Here is a 13703-nt window from a genome sequence, read left to right on the forward strand (position 1 = left end):
CTGTGAAGGGAGCACTGGACTAAACTGCCCAGATGAATTAGACTTTCCAATGGAACTGTTTTGAACGATTGCATTAAATTTCTTGTAATGGACTGCATGAATCCTCATCTTTGAAGCTGCATCATGAGGGTGAGTGTGAAGTCTGTTATTGCAACTTCGGTGTAATGGGTTCAGATGTAGGTAACAGTACGTACAAGTCATCAGTGATATCACAACTTCTGTTGATGGCACTTACAGAGTCGACCTGCAGGCCTACTGTATTGATTGTCTCGGGTTATTCCCTTTCCATATAAATGGTGTCACTAGTCTGAACAAACGCTGTCAAGGGGTTATTACAAATCGGCATATGCTCTACCAAATGCATACCATCTGCCAGCGTTGAAGGATGAAGGAGGTTGAGCAACGTTACTGGATTGTAGTGTTCCTGTTCTGGGGACCTACCTGACGGGGTCGTGAGAGCATCAGTATGGCCCTAATGTTGCGGTAATTGGATAACAGCGCTTGATTTTCAAGTCTGAAAATCAATGAAATTTCTAACAAAATGCCAGCTCGCTGCATAATCGCCTCTCAAAACTGAACAGCATTAAACGTTCGTTGGCTGAGAGCGGACGTAGTTGTGCCATCACTGGCCTGGAATGATCCACAAACATCTTTGATATATCTGAGAACATCGTCAACTGTAGCCATGCAAATCCTGTTAGAATCCCTGCTAGGAAGTTTGTGCAACTCCAGTTGCTGATAGTGAACATTGATATAATTTCTTGCCTGACAGCACTCTGTGTAGTGATGACCCAAAGCACGGCTGCCTACATTATTGATCAACAACCCTCCTCTTCAGGATAGTTGATGGCAGGATCACTGAGGAGACCTGAATTCTCTGGGCAATTCAACTGCAGCCACAATCCATGTTTTCCTTTACAGAACGGAAGGGAAGTGGGAAGAGCTAGAGCAAGTCAAGTTAACCCAGCAAGGAATGTTCACAGGCAGTGTGCAGTCAACCTCGGCAAGAAAGTTCTTTGTAAAGTCTGATTTTCCTTTGCACAGTAGGGGCCTGGAGTCATTATGCGTACCAAAACAAGATGAGGATACAAGATGATCTTAATGTTGGTCAGTTGTTTTACTAACGTGGTGGGGCCATGAGAGAGATGATAGCTGACAAAAGCCACGGTTTGGTGTGGTCGGGGTGATGAACTCAGTCGTTGCGTGTAACAACGAACGGTGCGGGATACAGACTCTCCCAGGGAGATTCGAAGAATCAGTCTCAACGCAACGTTTCTTTCTTCTTGGAAGACTACCGTTCTGCACTCAGAGTAACAAGAGATATTCCACCTTCCCATTGTGCATGAACTGATCACTTCAATGCCAATTATTTGTTCAATTTTATTTGTTTTTTTTAGACAATATTCCTCTTGAAGAAGAGCTGTAAAATCAGATTCTCCCCGTCGGGGAATTGAACCCCGGTCTCCCGCGTGACAGGCGGGGATACTAACCACTATACTAACGAGGAACTGCTGTTGGTTCATCATGACAAAAACATGAAAGAGCACAAGAGAGTGAACAGAATTACCTTGATGTTTGTTCACTGCAATACTGCAGTCAGTTTCTTCGTGTCCTTCCCGTAGAGGTGTCTCAGTTTCCTCCAGCTTTTCAGTCACCGATTGTTTTTAAGGCTTAGCGAAAGGAACTCTCTTTAAAACCTAACGCCGTGTTGTTCAACAGATCATTTATATATTCTGGTTTTATAATGCGACAGGGAAGAAGCGATGTGGAGCTCTTCGAATTTCGAAGGGATCATTCTCACTTCAGTCCGATTCCGAGCGAATTGCTGGGAGTTTTGTATCTCCGATCTGTCAGAAGATGGGGACCTTAACTGGGCATAACAGGAATTGCACCAGGGTGGAGAATCAGAGTGACCAACCGGATTCAGACAGCAGCTCGAGCTACAGTCATGCACCACTGGAGATGGTTCAGGAACCAAACCTCCTGCAGAATGATGGAACAATGGTGATATAATGGTGAACAGAGCTGTCTTCCTGACAACTGACGCAGGTGTGATTTCCGACGATCGCAGTTGGCAGAGTTTTCATCTATCATCGAAGCTATCAGAAGTAAACAATTCATAGAACTCGATCCGTGCAGACTTCTATCGGCCGAGTGGTCTAACCCTGCTAATTCGTTTACGAAGTCCAGAAATTGTTTAAATTCATGATTGAGTGCAAAATTATTATCCATCCTGGGCTGGCCAGTCGATCAAAGATGGATTTCCTGTCTTTCACATTTTCTCGATGAACCGACGAGTGCAGCTTCCTGCTCTCACTCTAACCCAGACTTCCGCTACAAACTAGAGCACATCAAAACATGTCGGATGATGTGTTCACCCTGAGTGTGCCTGTCCACTCACAAATCCCTCTGTCTATTTATAGCCTGTGGGATCCCTATCCTCACCCTCTGTCCATTACACGATTAAATTAAACCCTTTATTGTGATTGACAAATCTAAGATAGAAACACAGAATCGTGCCACCCTGAAACAGGCCTTTCGACCCACCGCTTCCATGCTGCCATTCAGGAACCAATCTCACCAGAGAAAAATAAACAATTCACTTATAAGGGTTGTGAGAGTACCTGCCTCCACCTGCCACTCAGGCATGGGTTCCAGTTTCTAAACGCCATCGTTATGATGTTCCTCATCGGAAGCTGTCTAGGTGTACACACGTCAGGACAGTTTACTACTAATCTGATAAGGCCCCGCTAATTTGATATGACCTTCATAGATCTCTGTCACCTCCAGCACTCTATGGATACAACCGCACTCTATCCAGTCTCGGTTTACACCGAAACTCTCCATCTCAGGCAAAATCTTTATGAATATCCCCTGCATTCAACACTCTAGTTCGTTTACAGAGTGCGCAGACGTTTCGATTCGCGAATCCGCGGTAAATCAGACAAGTCATAGATGGTTTATACCGAAATGATGACCTTAGACCCAGCACGCTCCCGCTGCGCCACTCTGCTATTGGCTAAACATGGTGTTGCGCTGTTCCATTGTGGACGCTTCCCATTCTTTCCTTTCATTTTTATTAATCGTTTCTTTGCTGACGTCACATGTCTTCCCTAAATAACTGCTCTTTGTTGATGTTTATCGCGCCTATCTCTCTGCCCTTGTCTCTCTGTATTCTTTTCCGTGTTTCCTCACCCCTGTCCCATCCTGTTATTATCTCTCTGCTGTCTGTGCTTCCGCCCACATCCAAACAACTGTTGATGGCCTGTTTATAACTGCATCAATGTCCTTTTACACTTGCAGTTTTTTTTTAAACTCTACTCACAATGATACAACATCTTCAGATTCTATGGCACAGCTTTCTACTGATTTGATACCATTCTTTACCAGCAGAGCCATGCCATCCCCATTGGCTACCTTTATGTCCCTCTGATATGTCTAACTTGGGCATTTAGCTCGCAACTACAAATATTCCTTCAACCGTCATTCCGTTATGATGGTAATGTACATGACAATCCGCAATAGGGCAATAAGATTATCCATCTTATTTCTTATACTCTGTGCATTGATGTATAACACTTTTTACTGGATTTGCTACCCTTATTAATTGTGCGTCCCTCTGCTGGCTGCAGTTATGTCCTATTAGCTGATCGCTCTTCCTGACAGTTATCTTTTCCTTCTTTACCATCTGTCCTAACCAGAGTCCTTTCAAGCCAGTTCTCACGCCCCTGGGAAATTAGTTTATACCCTGCCCAACAGCTCCAACAAACCAGCAGTATGCCCACAGGAAAATAAATCCCGGGGTTGCATAAGGTGACAGAAATGTATTTTGATAATACCTTTACTTTCAGCTTTGAGCTTTGTAGTAGAGAGCCGGGTGTTGTACTGGTCTGTGTTCTCACTGACCGGTGCTGTGCTCTGGCAGCTCAGTGTGCTTGGAATACAGTGTCAGTGTTTTTACAGAAGTGTGTCCTTATTACACAATTGATCTTGTCCAGCCTGGAGCTTAGAAGGTTCACTGGAGAACAGAATAATTTTTTTCAAACTACTATTGGTCACAGGATCATTCTGGGATGATCTAGACAATTTGACCTATCAAGTTTATACCAACTCCTGCTGCACATTTCCACAGTCCCAATCCCCAGTCTGTTCACACAGCTATGCAGGTTATTCCCACTGAAGGATCTGTCTAATTCCTCTGTGAACACTGGTTGTTCCCGCCACCACTCTGGTGAGTCTCATATTTCCCAAGGCGAAGTCGAGAATGTCTTCCTCCCTGGTGGATCATCTGCATAATGTTTCAGGAAACCTTACTGAAAACAAATAATGCTCCATCCAAGCCTCAGGTGATAAGGGATTCCCTGTCACTCTGGGGAGAGATTATTCACTATAGATACTCTACTGTTCGTAGAGCAGTCCATAACCTGCTGACATACCTGTTCCTCTCTCTTACTGACTATTGGGAGCCCTACAGTATAATCCTATCACAGTGATTGCACCTTTCTCATTCCTGAGTTCCACCTACATTGTCTCACTGGATGAGCCTCCGAGATTACCTTGAATTTGTGACATTCTGCCTGATCAGCAGTACACTCCCCCAGCCTCATTCACCTCCCTCTGGATTATCCTCTACATGGGCGAAACCCAACGCGGATTGGGGGACTGCTCGTCGAGCACCTCTGCTCCGTCCGCCACATCGAATTCTCCAACTTCCGGCAATTCCTTCCTTCTCCCTTTACCCATTCTAGTTTCATTCTGTCTCCTCTTCCAGCTACCTATCACCTCTCTCATGACTCTACCTTCTTCCACTACCCATAGTGCTTTCCCCTTACATTCCTTCTTCACCTTTCCTGCCTATCCCCTCCCTGCTTGCCATTCACCACCCCTTGATCTTTCCTCTGATTGGTATTTCACCTGGCACCTACCAGCCTTCTCCTTCCCACTCTCCCCCAACCTTCTTTACAGGGCCCCTGCCCCCTCCTTCTTCAGTCCTGACAAAGGGTCTCGGGACAAAACGGTGATTGCTTGTTTCCACAGATGCTGCCCGACCTGCTGAGTTCCTCCAGTCTGTCTGTACGTGTTGATCTGACCACAGCATCTGCAGTGTACTTTGTGTTTGCTGATCTGGTGAGTTGTCGCTGTCGGGTAATTCGGGAGGAACGAAATCTAAAATACAAAATGGACCATAAAGTACAGACACAGTATTCGGCCATTCGAACTATGGTGTCTGCTAGAAAAGCAGATGGAATGAGAAAAACACACTTATTAATATGAAGCATTTACGTAATGAAACATGGCAGCAGGAGATCGAAGGTACAATTGTCAGCATAAGAGACCCATTTGTGAGTGAGTGTGAAAGTCATTCATTGTTATATGCAACTTGCTTACAGCAGATGCAGAGACACACAGTATCGGATACACAACATTCACACAATAAAAACATACTCTATAGAATTCTAAAGAGGTAACAGAATTTCATCAAGAGCCCATTGCAGTGAAAAGTGGTCAAAGTGGTGCTGTACTAAGGTGATGATGAGGGTGCAGAATGAACCCACCACTCTCACACAGTACCAGAGACTGACAAGTACAGGATGAACCCCACACTCTCACACTGTACCAGAGACTGACAGGTACAGGATGAACCCCACACTCTCCACTGTACCAGAGACTGACAGATACAGAATGAACCCCACACTCTCACACTGTATCATAGACTGACAGGTACTGAATGAATCCCACACTCTCACACTGTACCAGAGCGTAACCAGGACAACCCTCATCACAGTGTGAAAGTGTGGAGTAATACTGTACCCGTCAGTCTCTGGTACCGTGTGAGAGTGTGGGGTTCATTCTGTATCTGTTAGTCTCTGGTACTGTGAGGGAGTTGGACTTCGCACTGTATCATCCAACCTCTCATGCAGACTAAATGGAAAAAGTTCTTTCAGACTCATCCTTCCAGTTGAATTCTTTGATTGTCACGTTTGCTTTTTAAAGAAAATCATACAATGTGATGATGCCACACTTAGCTTGCAAGAACATTTTCTGTTTGGGTAGCTTCCAAACTGATAGCATGAACATCAAATTTTCGAACATCTGGTAATGACCCCCCCACTCCCCTCACCAATTCCCATCCTCTTTAGTTTCTCGCACCTTGCCCAACAATCACCTCCCTCTTGTGCTCCTCCTCCTTTTCTTTCACCATCAATATCTTTTGCACCATCAATAACTCACGCTGAGACGTAGGAAACGAGATATCGGCTTTTATTGACTAGAAGAATAAACAACACTACATCCTGGGGAAAATGAGGTAGAGCAGCAGCCCACAGTCGACTTTATACAGGGGTCTGTGGGAGGAGCCACAGGAGCAGTCAGCAGGGTCTGCGGGAGGAGCCACAGGAGCAGTCCGACAGGTATATCTAGTTCACCACACATGGCCCTCTCTCTCTTTCACCAATCAACTTCCCAGCTCTTTACTTCATTCCTCCCTTTCAGGATTCACCTATCACCTTTTTCTCTCTCTCCCCTAACCCCACCTTTTAAATCTGCTCCTCGTCTATTCGTTTCCAGTCTTGCTGAAGGGTTTTGGACCAAAACATCGACAGCATTTTTTGTTCTATACATGCCACCTGGCCTGCTTAGTTCCTTCAGCATTTTGTGGATTTCCGTCATCTGCAGATTTTCTCTTGTTTGTGTCGCAATGCTGTATATTGGTATCTCAGTGATGATGTATCTGGTTACATTGTACAGATCTGAATGGACTTTGTAGCAGAGCATCCAGAGCAAAAAGACCAGATCATTGAATCCTACTCTAGTCTTGTGATAAATATGTAACTTTCCTTGAGTCTCTGTGTGGGAGGGTTTGAATGGTGTGTATCAAGTATCAACATTCGGGCTGATGGAATTGAGAATGATTTCGACTGTAGATCTGTAACCAGTGTACCCACAGTGATCAGTGATGGGGCTTCTGTCTGATCAGATTAAAATACACATGGGCTGATCAGATCGTTGATATAACTATATAACAATTACAGCACGGAACCATGCCATCTCGGCCATTCTAGCCCATGCCGAACGATTGTTCTGACGTAGTCCCACCAACCTGCACAGCCCATAACCCTCCATTCCTTTCCTTTCCATTTTCCTGTCCAATTTTATTTGAAATGACAATATCGAACCTGCCTCCACCACTTCTACTGGAAGCTCGTTCCAGACAGCTGCAACTCTCTGAGTAAAGAAGTTCCCCCTCGTGTAACACCTAATCTTTTGCCCCCAAAGTCTCCACTCATGTCCTCTTGTTTGAATCTCCCTGACTCTTAATGAAATAAGCCTACCCACATCAACTCTATCTGCCCCCTCATAATTTTAAATACCTCTATCACGTCCCCCTCAAGCTTCTACACTACAAAGAATAAAGATATGACTTTTTCAACCTTTCTCTGTAACATAGGTGCTGAAGCCCTGGTAATATTCTAGTAAATCTTCTCTGTATTCTCTTTATTTTGTTGGCATCTTTCCGATAATTCGGTGACCAAATCGGAACAAAATACTCCAAATTTGGCTTTACCAATGTCTTGCACAATTTTAACATTACATCCCATCTGGACCCAAACACGCAGGAGGCAACAGAAAATCCCGGAGTCTATTTTGCGGCCACAGTATCTCCTGTTTGTTCCCCTAAATATCAAGTCCACTATCACTCATGCACTGCCTGACTTTCCCCTTCCCTACCACAGAGGAACCACAAGGGTTTCTTCATCGCATTTTGAACTTAAAGAAATTAACGGAATCAAGTGCAGGCAAAAGTTACCAATGTGTTTGTGGACTCGGTCTGACTCCCGAATAGAAAGTGACCATACCGGTTTCCTTCCAGAGACCAAAGGCGAGCTGGATGGTGCATTCGCTGGCTTGAGATAGTCCTTAGTGTACATGGGAGACAGGAGAAAAGAGGCGTTATGAGACAGGGGAGTTACTGTTGAAAGGATCAGAGCCATATCCATGACAGATATGTCCTGCAGAGAATGAGTCCAAGTTTGATCTAGGACGAAGAGCAGCTAGAGCCAGTGTCTGGTGCCGGGAGCAACTGTCAGCGATCCCAGGACCCGTGGAGTTCTCAAGTTGTGGCTGGGTGGGAATATTTAACTGGAGACGTGATTATACTCAGAGATTCCTATACTGCCAATGTGTCCTGTCCTGAGTCTGGGGAAGAGCTCTGATTGGAAATGGAATAGAACATAGAATAGTACAGCACAGTACAGGCCTTTCGGCCCACAATGTTGTACCGACCATTAAACCCTGCCTTCCATATAACCTCCCATCATAAATTCCTCCATATACCTGTCTAGTAGTATCTTAAATTTCATTAGTGTATCTGCCACAGGCAGTGCATTCCACGCACCAACCACTCTCTGAGTAAAAAACCTACATCTAATATCCCCCTTGAACTTCCCACCCCTTACCTTAAATCCATGTTCTCTTGTATTGAGCAGTGGTGCCCTGGGAGGAGGCGCCTGCTGTCCACTCTGACTATTCCTCTTAATAACTTGTATACCTCTATCACGTCTCCTCTCATCCTCCTTCTATCCAAAGAGTAAAGTCCTAGCTCCCTTAATCTCTGATCATAACGCATACTCTCTAAACGAGGCACCATCCTTGTATATCTCCTCTGCACCCTTTCCGATACGTCCACACCCTTCCTGTAGTGAGACGAACAGAACTGGATAAAGTACTCCAAGTGTGGCCTAACCAGAGTTTTATAGCTCTTTAATGTTATCTCGTGCCTCTTGAACTCTATTCATCGACTTATGAAAGCTAAGACCCCATAAGTTTACCTGAATATCCTATGTACCTGTGAGGCAACTTTCAGGGATCTGTGGACATGTACCCCCGATCTCTCTGCTACTCCACATTACCAAGTATCCTGTTCTTTGCTTTGTACTCTGCAATGGAGTTTGTCATTCCAAAGCGTACCACCTCACATTTCCAAAGGTTGAACTGCATCTGCCACTTCTCAACGTACTTCTGCATCCTATCAATGTCTCTCTGCAATCTTCGACAATCCTCTACACTATCCACAACACCGCCAACCTTTGTGTCGTCTGCAAATTGCCAGCCCAATCTTCTACCCCCTCATGCATCAAGGTCGTTAATAAAAATCACGAAAGTAGGGGTCCCAGAACCGATCTTTATGGAACAGCACTCGTCACAACCCTCCAATCCGAATGTATTCCCTCCATCACGACCCTCTGCTCTCTGCAGGCAAGCAAATTCTGAATCAACCTGGCCAAACCTTCCTGGATCCCATGCCTTCTGACTTTCTGAGTAAGCCTACTGCGTGGAACCTTATCAAAAGCCAAACTAAGATCCATGTAGATCACATTCATTGCATTACCCTCATCCATATCCTTGATCACATCCTCATAGAACTCTGATGGGCTTGTTAGACACGATCTGCGCTTCCCAAAGCCACGCTGACTGTCGGTGTAAGGCATTCCATATAAGTAATTAAACCTTCTTTCTAACTGCACCAGTTTCCTTCAAGAGACCAAAGACAAGTTAGATGGTGTGTGTATATTGGCCTCAAAATAGAGTCCCATGTGTACATGGTTGATAGAAGGAAAGAGGCTTTTTTCCCTAACCCTTTACACTCAATATGTAGGATCTCATCTCATTTTGTGACAATGAATTTGGTGGCAATTTGCAGCAGTGGACTTCCACTCTTCCCCTTGACAATACCCTGCAGCTGTATCAATACATACTGGATGCGAGCACCCGCGAAGCGACACACCATCCTTGTGTCTCTTTTGTGGCCATAGTATCTCCTGCCTGCCTCGACTAACTAGTGAGTAATCTATCACAATCACACTGCCTGAATTTACCCTTCACTGTAACAGGGGAACCACCAGGTTTTCCTCAATTCATTTCGAAATTCGTAGAATCAGGTACAGGCAAAAGTTTCCAAGAAGTGTTCCTGGACTCAGACTGATTGTCTGAGAACCTCGCTTAAAAACATCTGCGCTCTAGACATTGAAGATCACAGAGATCTGGCCCAGAAGCCAATTCCTGGCTTGTGTAAATAGAAGGTGACTGCACCAGTTTCATTCCAGAGACCAAAGGCGAGCTGGTTGGTGCGTTCACTGGCTGTAAGATACTGTCATTTGTGTACATGAGTAACCGAAGAAAAGAGTCGATGTGAGACAGGGGAGTTACCATGGTCAGGGTCCTGGTTATGTGTATGACAATTCTGTCCTTCCCAGAGAAAGCCCGAGTTCATCGCCATGTTCTGAATTACATTGCAAAGACACAGGAACATTTAGAAATCACACTCAAAACACGTACCATGGGGCTTATTGACAACATTGACCGCATTCACAAGCTGCCACATAGTGAGCTTGCACCGTATGATTTACATTTCTCTGCAGCTGTTATACTTTCTTCTGCATTTTGTCAGTGTTTCCACTTGTGCTACCTCAATACACTGTATTATCTTTAACCCAGTATGCTAATACACCAACAAAACGGGAGGTCTGTCTAGATCCGATATTCTGTAACACTGAAGGCACAATTTTGAGTACGGAAGCTGTTGATCCTTCAGGAACAAGTGATCATAACCTTGTTGGTCTCGAAGTACTTTGCGGGAGTATATCAGAAAAATAAAAGCCCTTAGACTGAATTTCACAAAGACAACAGTTTGTGGCAAAGCCCTCAGATGGCAAACTGGAAGAAACTGCTTAACATTCTGTAAGTTGACAGACAATTGCAACTATTTAAGGAGGTAATACATCTAAAGCAGGAAATGTTCATACCGAAGGTCAGGAGATGCAAACAACTGCAGATCAACTACATGGATGAACAAAGTTATATATAAAATATTGAAGAATTGACAGCTAAGTCAGAATACAGAGAAAAAGTCGTAATATATTTTTACCATGGGCATATGAACATATGAGAACTATAGTCAAGTGGAAAATTCAAACAGCCAAAGGCAGGTTTAAAAGGATATTGCTGATAATATTAAGATTGACCCTAAAAGATTTTGTAAATACTTTAGACGTAAAAAAAGTTAAGTAGAAACTTAAGGGCATTACGAATAACAGTGGTGTGTTAAATTATGCAGAGGAGGACATAGCAGATACTCTTAATTCTTATTTTGCTAAAGTTTTCACCTGCAAAGTTGTTAAAAATAAATTTGCTAAAACTGATTCAGAGGTCTTGTTAAGTAAGTTCCTGCTTCAGCTGAAAAGGCTGAAAGTTAATAAATCTCATTGCCGGAAAACATATATCGAAGGGTATTTAAGGAAGTCTATGATTAAAAATACAAACACATAATACGAATTTTTCAAAACTCTGTGAAGATTAATGAAGTCTTTAAGGATTTGAAATGGGCTAAATTTTTATAAAACGATTGGCCGCACTGACCCTTTTAATTACTTACCTGTAAGCTTACCAGTAAGCTTACCATTACGCTTACCAGTAAGGTTAACGTGTATCGTGGGTAAGATAAGTGAAACATTAATAAACACCGAGTTGGAAAAACATCTGATAAGAACAGGGTTGCTGCACGTGGGAATAAAAGGATCCTTGCCTGGATGACTACCAGTGACTAGTGGTGTTCCGCAGGGATTGGTGTTAAGACTACTACATTTTGCTGTATATAAATGATTTAGATGATGAAATAGATGGATTTGTTGTCATGTTTGCAGATGATATGAAGACTGGTGGAGGGGCATGTAGTGTTGAGGAAACAGGTAGGATCAGAAGCACTTAGAAAGGGCAAGGACGGTGGCAAATGAAATATAATATTGGAAAATGCATTGCCATGCATTTTGGTAGTGGTGATAAATGTGCAGACTATTTTCAAAAAGGGGAAACTATCCTAAAAAACTGAGAGCCAAAGGAACTTCAGAGTCATTGTGCGCAACACCCTGTAGGCTGAGCTGGTTGGAGAGGAAGGCAAATTCAATGTGAGCAATTATTTCAGAGGTCTAAAATACTGGATGTGATGCTGAGGTCTCACCTTGAGAATTGTGTACCGTTTTGTGCTCCTCATCTCGGAAGCGATATGCTGGCATTGGAGGGGTTCCAGAGGAGGTTAACAAGGATGATTCCAGGAATGAAAATCTTATCATACGAAGAACATTTGACGACTCTGGGTCTGTACTCACTGGAATTTAGAAGGATGTGGGACGTTCTCATTGACAGAGTAGATGTGGAAAGGATGTTTCCAATGGTGGGAGGGTCCAGGACAAGAGGGCACAGACTCAGGAGAGAGTGGTATCAATGCAAAACAGAGAAGTGCAGAAATTTCCTTAACAAGAGAGTGGTGAATCTGTCGATTTTTTTCTTTTTTTTTTGCCACGTGCAGCTGTGCAGGCCAGGTCGTTGCGTGTATTTAAGATAGATAGATAGATAGATAGATAGATACTTTATTCATCCCCATGGGGAAATTCAACTTTTTTCCAATGTCCCATACACTTGTTGTAGCAAAACTAATTACATACAATACTTAACTCAGTAAGAAAATATGATATGCATCTAAATCACTAACTCAAAAAGCATTAATAATAGCTTTTAAAAAGTTCTTAAGTCCTGGCGGTAGAATTGTAAAGCCTAATGGCATTGGGGAGTATTGACCTCTTCATCCTGTCTGAGGAGCATTGCATCGATAGTAACCTGTCGCTGAAACTGCTTCTCTGTCTCTGGATGGTGCTATGTAGAGGATGTTCAGAGTTATCCATAATTGACCGTAGCCTACTCAGCGCCCTTCGCTCAGCTACCGATGTTAAACTCTCCAGTACTTTGCCCACGACAGAGCCCGCCTTCCTTACCAGCTTATTAAGACGTGAGGCGTCCCTCTTCTTAATGCTTCCTCCCCAACACGCCACCACAAAGAAGAGGGCGCTCTCCACAACTGACCTATAGAACATCTTCAGCATCTCACTACAGACATTGAATGACGCCAACCTTCTAAGGAAGTACAGTCGACTCTGTGCCTTCCTGCACAAGGCATCTGTGTTGGCATTCCAGTCTAGCTTCTCGTCTAACTGTACTCCCAGATACTTGTAGGTCTTAACCTGCTCCACACATTCTCCATTAATGATCACTGGCTCCATATGAGGCCTAGATCTCCTAAAGTCCACCACCATCTCCTTGGTCTTGGTGATATTGAGACGCAGGTAGTTTGAGTTGCACCATATCACAAAGTCCTGTATCAGTTTCCTATACTCCTCCTCCTGTCCATTCCTGACACACCCCACTATGGCCGTGTGATCAGCGAACTTCTGCACATGGCAGGTCTCCGAGTTATATTGGAAGTCTGATGTGTACAGGGTGAACAGGAACGGAGAGAGTACGGTTCCCTGCGGCGCTCCTGTGCTGCTGACCACCGTGTCAGACCTACAGTCTCCCAACCGCACATACTGAGGTCTATCTGTCAAGTAGTCCACTATCCAATCCACCATGTGAGAGTCTACTCCCATCTCCGTTAGTTTGTGCCTTAAGATCTTGGGCTGGATGGTGTTAAAGGCACTAGAGAAGTCAAGGAATGTAATTCTCACAGCACAACTGACCCCATCTAGGTGAGGCAGAGATTGATAGGTTCCTGTTTTGAAATGGCATCAAATTAAATGGGAAAAAAAAGGCCTGGAAATGGGTTTGAGCAGGAGAAAGGAAGGATCAGTTATAATTAACTGTTGGAGCAGATTCGA

The 13703-nt window shown here is 44.0% G+C and overlaps 1 non-coding gene across 1 annotated transcript; it reads right to left on the minus strand.

The window, feature by feature from the left end:
* Positions 1-1435: 1435 nt before the first annotated feature.
* On the minus strand, positions 1436-1507 carry trnad-guc (transfer RNA aspartic acid (anticodon GUC)). The gene has a single exon. It is a non-coding gene; the product is annotated as a tRNA-Asp (tRNA).
* Between the last annotated feature and the right edge of the window lie 12196 nt (positions 1508-13703).

This window comes from Hemitrygon akajei, chromosome 28 (genome assembly GCF_048418815.1).
Source record: "Hemitrygon akajei chromosome 28, sHemAka1.3, whole genome shotgun sequence".
Lineage (NCBI taxonomy): Eukaryota > Metazoa > Chordata > Chondrichthyes > Myliobatiformes > Dasyatidae > Hemitrygon > Hemitrygon akajei.